Consider the following 7846-nt stretch of genomic DNA (forward strand, 5'->3'; position numbering starts at 1 on the left):
ACCAACCAACTGGTTGTAGCTCAGTGGATTGGTAAGAACATCATTGGGAAGGAGAAAGTGAGCGACATCGGTTTGACATGTCTGCACGTTAATTGGATATTGCAAGAGAAGAGGTATGAATTCTATATCCTCGAGTTTTTGATAAATATGATTAGAGGAGTTGGAAAGAGTATTGCACCATTCCCTGCTTTAATTATGAAGATAATGTTGTCTTGGGGAACCAGGAACTGAGCGGACTATGTTGAAATTGCATTCAAATGAAATTATTTATACAGAGTGCATCCAAAAGACTTGGATGTTTCCGGAGGATAGGGTGGTTGATTCGGATGAGGAAATGGAGGACATGACATTTTTGGATGAAGATGCCTTGGAAAAGTGTACATCTGAGTCAGAACGCATGTCAATGTTGCATACTGGCGTGCGTTGCATTTATGCTATTTGTGAAGACATACGGGATAGGCAGATTATAATTCGTAATAAACAAAAGGGTCAGGAGGATCTCTTGGGTAACATGGAGACACTCCTTCAGCGTCACAAAGCACAATATACAGAGATGAAGGCAGAGATGAAAGCAGCAATAGAAGCACAACGCCTGTTCCAAGTAGAGATTCTACGATGCATGCCACCCCTGGAGGGTTCTGTTTCAGATGAGTCTGAGAGGCATGAGCGTCGTCGTCAAAGGACGGATGGCTCGGGTCCATCCATCTTCATCCCAGGCCCAATCTCCATCTCAGGGTCCATCTTCATCACGTGGCTAGGTTTTCTAAAAATATGTGGTTTCGATGTTATTTAGTTATTTTTATTGTTTTTCTTAGTTCGGATATTAAGTTTTTTAAATTCTGTAGTTAAATTTAAATTCGCTAGTTAATTTTATTTGAATTTCATTTTTAATAAAATATAGTTCTTTTCAAATTGTGCATTGTTTTTATTGTTAATCCCACCTTCCTGAATTGTTTGGGGGTGGTATTATTACTTTAACATGATTTGTTATACGATCCTCCATTTTATAAGTTGTTTTGGAGTGAGGGTTGAGAATATTGCCGATATGGGCATCACTATGAATAGATATTGTGGTAGGATGAAATCTCGATGAGTTAGGCAGGTTTTATCCTAAATTCAATCTAAAAGATATTAGGGTTGTTTTAGAATCAAGAATACGAGTTGTTTCCGTTTTCGGTTTTGGAATTTTTTTTGTTTCCGGCAATTGCCTTAAGACTTTTTGGCAACTTCCCGATTCGTTTTAGCAACTTAAAACCTATAAAAACTGCATTCATTCTACACTCACAACCCACATTACACCTCACTTTCATCTCTCACCTTTCACTCCCACGGTTCCCATTTTTCTTCTTCATTTTAGCAACTCAACAACTTCGGGCAGGCGCCCTGATGATGAGCGCTACGCTTTAGGTAATCGCCTGCGCTAGAATTTCATCAGAGCGCGACCTGTGCCCTACCAAGCCCAGAGCTGTGCTCGACCTGCGCACCCAAAACACTGGAATTCTAGTTTTCATCCTGAGTGGGACCCATGCCCATCCTAGGCAAAAAGTGTGCCCGCCCTGCGTCCAAGTGCCTGGAACTCGAAATTCTTTGAAGCGCACCCCGCGCCCATCCCAGGCATAGGTTGAGCGCACCCCGTGCCCTAAACCCATGGGCACAAAAAAAATCCGATTTTTTGTGGGTTGTTCCAGGATCCTTTGCAGCTATTCCAGTGAGTTTATTGGGGATGACATTCCCTTGTATCATACCAGAACAGTCTTTTGAAGACTTACTCCAAAGTGACACCTATGGTGCGTGGTTTCGCGAAGTGATCATTCTAGCAAGCTGGGAACCACTATTGGTAAGTCCTGATGAACTTTATTCTCCCACACTTACTTCTTATTTTTATGATAATTGTAAGTTATTTGATAGACCAGATGGAGAACAAGTGTTCTCCATCACCATCGGGGATGAACCAATGGAAATTTCCAGGTTCTTGCTAGCCTTTGTGCTTGGACTTGCTATACCGGCCGAAATGCAAGACTCATGGGCCTATTTGGTAGATAATATGTACATGTATAACTATGATGATTTGCATGAGCATTATGGGGCAGGAATCTTTAGGATAGAGGACCAAGGGGATTATAACGTCACCCTTGGTAGCACTTTGTCTATGAACGTAGCAATTTGTTATGTTTTGGATCATGCTAAACATTAGAGGGGAATGGCGTTATTCTTCTGTGAATGACGAAACTTGTGATATTTTCCTTGCTTTAGCTGGGGGACGTACACTCTATGATATTCCCCATACCCTAATGTCTAGTTTAGCCCGAGCCCATAGCAAGAGGCATGAGTACCTTCTTATGCCTGTTTTAATTTTCCGTATAATGCTATGTTTCTTCCCTATTTTTTGTGCCCGTTTCACGGATTGGATTGGGGTCGACATTGTGAGACCAACCAATTGTATTATTCGATCGTTCCGTGCAATGACTTGGCAAGGGTGGAGGATACAACCTCATCAAGTTGTACCTTACACCCCATCCGATCAAGTGGCGCTTGACAGGTTAGCTATAGTAGACGATAAGTGGCGTGAAGCCTGGCAAATTACCATGGCGTTGCAGGATGCGAATGAACTTCTTTTCTTTATTAAGGATGAGGAGGAAAATGATTAAACGGAAGTTAAGGTTAGTTTTTATTTCAGTTAGTGTCTGCTTATGTCCCAAGCAATTTATTTCTCAGTAACGCCATAACGGGTGGAACTCTTATAGAGTTGCGTCATTTTTTTTTTTTCTATATTAGTATGTTTAACCTTGTTTTGCAGATGGTCCAGAATTTCACACGTTTCAATTGTATTTCTCTAACCTATTTATTTAAATACTTTGAGGACAAAGCATGCTTCTTGTTTGGGGGGGGGGGGGGCATAGAAACACGTGTAATTAAGGCATCTGTTAGGATATAGATATGTACAATATGCACTTGTTTTCTAGTTAAAGATTCAAAATTTTTTAAGAAAAATATTAATAAAAAGTTATGTTATACACTTAGGACTATTGGTATTGTTTCCTTCTCTAGGCCCTTGATAATCTAGAAATATTATGTAGCTTTTGCATTAGAATAGTTTTTTAGAAACTTAGGCTAATATGTAGGTAATAATCCTTGCATCTATCTATAAATATGTTACATGAGTATCTATGACTGTTGGCAGTAAGTTTCTGAAATCTAGGCTAGAGTACTTATTCTACAAATCCTGTGAGAATATAGCCTAAAGCCTTATATGAGTGAACATTTGAGAAATGGCACAGGGGAGAAGTAAAATCCGGATAGAAAAATCACACGTCCACTTGCTTGATTACTATACCATATCCTAAGCGAGAATTTAGGCCTTCTTTGGATCGATATAGCCAGAAATTCAAACCTATGAATTATTTTCCGCTAGTCACCCCTTTGAGCCTTTATTTAGCCTTTCATAAACCGCAAATCCTTTACCCTGTTACAAAACAAAATAAAAAAAAATAATAAAAAATCAACCTACCCAATTCTTTGAATAAGTCTGAGAATAGATATGAAGAATAGAAAAGAGAATAACCTTTGAAATCAAGAATTTGTTAATCGCTTCAGATGAGAAAAGTAAGTTTCCATCCAAATAAAAAAAAATAAAAGAAAATAAAGAGTTAGAACTCCAAAAATATAATCAAGGGGTCAAAACCCAAAGAAAAAGAAAAAAAATATGGCTAAGGATGGAAACAAAGTGTAGAAGCAAAAGTAAAGAACAAGGGTTTCTCAAGTTACATAATATGAAGCCTCTATTATCTCAAACTTGTCCTTTTTGAATATCCATTTTCTTCATTCTTAAACCATCTCCTAATCCCCACAACACCGACCTCTAGCTCAATTAGGAATATGTTAGTGTGATAGTAAGTGGCAGATGTGTTTGATCGACTCCGGCTTCCTTGTGTGTCATTGAGTTTGTAAGGTAAAGTGTGCCCACTGCACACTGGAGTAGCTAAACTTGAGCAAAAAAATCAGAGTGGTTTTTGTCTTGACATTTATCTGAGGACCTACTTAAGGACGCTATTCAAAGTATTCAGAAATGGACCTGCTAGTTCATCTCATAGTATTACTCATTGTATATATATTTATTCGTAGATGATTGATTATTATGCATATATTAGCTTAGGTTTCAACTTGATTGTTTTGTATTCATTACTAGTGAGATGTATAGATAATTGAGCCATAGATAAGGAAACAATAGTTTTATTTTTGAGTTGTTGTAGTATAGATGAAGTTTGTGAGTACCTTCACTGGAAACTCTGACGAGGCTATAACTTTTCCACTAGGGAATTCCTAATGGTTTAAGGCCTTGTTGCATAAGGTCAATGCAATCGCACTCGGCAAAACGAGATTAGTTAGAACTCTATTTTTGGTCACTTATGTTAATTTCTCATATTTACTTGAGGACAAGCAAAATACTGTTTGGGGGTGGTTTGATAAGAGCCCAAAACTATAGTTTTAACCCCTTAACAATAATACTTTTAGACCAATTATGCGAGTAAGAAATAAAAATTAGTGCTAATTACGTGCTTTTATGTATTTCAGGTATTGAAGTCAATTATGTGCAGAAATGTGCCACTTTGGCGATATAAAGGAGCAAGAGTTGGTTGCTAAGAATTTCTGTGATTAAAGTATAAGATTCAAGGAGAAAATTCCTTTGTAGAGCCCGGTCAGAAGCTGAAAAGTAAGAGTCAACGCAGGCAGAAACATCACACAAAAGTCAACAGAACTTCTGAAGATTGTATCTTTAGACTCAGGCCTCAGAATTAGGCGTACCTTATGTCAAAATGACCGTCTCGGAAAGATCTTTCTAGTGGTCAAAACCTTGATCCAATCAGAAGAGCAGAAGTGGATAAAAAGCCTATTGAAGTCAAAGTTAACTGAAAAGGGCCATGTGGACTGAAGAAATTGAGCTTTGGGCTATATTTTCCAGCCCAAAACATGGACCCTCAGCCCATGCACAAAAATGTGGATCTGGTCTCCTCCATTTCTTCACACAAGACTTAGTTCTTAAGTATCAATTAGGTTAGGATAGAAAGTAGCCATTAAAGCTTAGTTTTAGATCTAGTTTTTTCAATTAACTAATTAGTTGTTATTCTTGTTTTAATTTCAGTATTGAATGATTGTTATTTAGTTGTTAGATCAATAAAATATTTAGTTCTTGATAATCTAATTTCGTTTTCCATTAATTATTAGCTTCAATTCTTAGATTTACTTATTTGTCATTATTAGTTTAAATCAATTATTGCATGAGTAGTTTCCATTTGAGTTTAAATAAGCAAAGTTCCAATCTTTTTATGATATATAGTTTTAATTCATATGGAAATGATAGTTTGATGAATCAAGGCTAAACCTCCATTAGAGGGGTTAAATGAAACCTTGATGAAAACTTGATTGTGTAGTGTAGAATCGTGTAAGAGTCTATTCCACTCTAGAAGGTCGTTGATTCGCCATGATAATGGGTTGGACTTCATCACATGCTAGTTATGAATTGGTAGAGATGCCATGTATAATTAGGGATTAGAACGACCAATTTTACCGTAAGAACGTAAGAATTGGATTACAACAATCTATGCTTGTTTATTAAGTTGGATTCATGGTGGATTCAATTCCCCCTAATTCTTATCATAGATTCAAACTTTAGTATTCCGTAGCATTTCGTACTTGAATAATTATAATCTCATTATCTTGTTAGTATAAATTCCATCGTAGTATAATTCGTAAAACTCTCATTGACTTTGGTAAGATTGATAGTCATAGAAAACTTGAATGCTAAAGAACTAGGAGTGGAATGAATCTTCTATTCCAACTCTACTTCAATAGTATCGAGAGTAGAAATTTTTTATAAGAATTCTTATGATAAAGTTTTAGTTTTATTTGCATTTGAATTTCATCGTTTATTCGTAAGTAGTGTTATATTCAATTTTATCGGGTTATCAGTTGCATCTCCTGTAAACCTATTTGTTTGTATACATAATACGGGAGTAAGTTAACACTCGCTCCCAGGTCTAATAAAGCTGTGGTCATGTGGGAATCTCCTAAGGTGCATTATACAGTAGAATGACTAGGGTCCTTGTACTTAACGATTCCATTATATTCTGATAAAGTTGAAAACTGTTCAGTTAGAAAGGCGTTTTTAGGAATATTTGTCTTACACCTAGTAGTGCATAACTCTTTAAGAAACTTAGCGTGGTGAGGTAACTTTTTAATCGCTTCAAGAAAAGGAAGGTTTATTGTTAGATTTTTGAAAACTTCCCTAATCTCATCATAATTTGTATCCTTGTTCAACATAGTTAATCTCTGGGGAAACGGTGGTTTCTCTCTATATTTAGCATATGGATCAACTGGATGTCTAACCTTGGCTTTCTGTTTCTTAGGTTGTGGTTTAACTGGTACCTCTACAGGGGTAGGATCTTCAGTTTCTACGTCGGTATCTAGTACAATATCTGGCGTAGGGATCACTGGTGGGGTAACTATAGGCATAGTTACATTGTTATCAACCACTCTGCCAGAACGGAAAGTGGTGATGGCATTTAGCTCATCTACGTTTACATTTTCCTTACTAGAATTACCGTTTACCTCAAAAGTTGTGTTCGTTGTTTTAGGATTAGGTATCGCTTATCTTGGAAACACACCTTTAGGTTATACTTTCTCTTATGCTAACTTCTGTAAGGAAAGTTGGATGGCTTGTAAAATCTGTTGTTGAGATTGCCTAAAGGCATCAAAATGATCAGGTTGTTGAGGAGTGTTAGTTATAGTTGTGTGACAGGAACTATGTCACGTTGATTATTAACAAGTGGGTTATGATAGTTATTATTAACCGAAATGATACCTTTATTAACATTATAATTAATATTGTTTAATTATTATAATTACCCTGACCTTGTCCTTGACCTTGTCGTGGTGGAGCTTGGTTATAATTGTTTGCTGGCCTAACATTTTGATTATTAAACCTGGAGGTGTTACTTGTCGACTATTTCTCCAACTGAAGTTGGGATGTTGTCTCCAAGGGGCGTTAGGAATAGGATAACTATTAATTGAGCAAACGTTATCTTGTTGTGATGTTTGTTGTTAATAAGCGAAAGGAAAATTGGAGTCGGGATGCTCAGGACTCAAACAGAAATTACATGGATTGGAGTTGACATTCATGACAGGGATAGGCTTTTGTTGAGCAGAAATAGCTTCTACTTTTTTAGTTAGAGATTCGATTAAAGTTTTTAGTTCAGGACCGGGTTTAATCTCAAACATACCAGCGACCTTAACTGTTGTAGAAGAACTAGTGGAACGAGGGATATCGTCACTACCCCTCTAGTTATTATTATGCTTTATTTGATCTTCTAAAAATTTATAAGCCTCTGAGGCTCCTTTACTGAGGAAACTACCGCCATTCATTACTTCAAGCACCTCTTTGTGGTGGTGTAACAGTCCCTTGAAAAAGGCACGAACTAACGTGTCTTTCGCGAGGTTATGGTGTGGACAGTCTATAAGAAGATCGGTGAAACGATTCCAAGCCTCAGAAAATGATTCATGAGGATTCTGTCGAAAGAAATGAATCTTAGAAAGAATTTCATCTGTCTTTAGTGGTGGGTAAAAATGTTCCATAAATAGTCGAACAAGTTTGGCCCATGAGTCCACAGAATTAGGCGCTTGGGCAGTTAACCAAAACGCCGCCTTATCGGCTAATGTGAAAGGAAACACCCTTAGTTTAATTTGTTTAGCACCAACCGTAGGATGGCGGAATGTGGTAAGGACTTGTTCAATCCTACGCATGTGCTGATAAGGTTTTTCATGGTTTAACCCATGAAAAACGGGTAACAAA

The 7846-nt window shown here is 37.2% G+C and overlaps 1 non-coding gene across 1 annotated transcript; it reads left to right on the plus strand.

The window, feature by feature from the left end:
• Positions 1-7489: 7489 nt before the first annotated feature.
• Positions 7490-7595, plus strand: LOC147493715 (small nucleolar RNA R71). Its single transcript, XR_015200631.1, has one exon. It is a non-coding gene; the product is annotated as a small nucleolar RNA R71 (small nucleolar RNA).
• The last annotated feature ends 251 nt before the right edge of the window (positions 7596-7846 follow it).

This window comes from Coptis chinensis, chromosome 6 (genome assembly GCF_015680905.1).
Source record: "Coptis chinensis isolate HL-2020 chromosome 6, ASM1568090v1, whole genome shotgun sequence".
NCBI lineage: Eukaryota > Viridiplantae > Streptophyta > Magnoliopsida > Ranunculales > Ranunculaceae > Coptis > Coptis chinensis.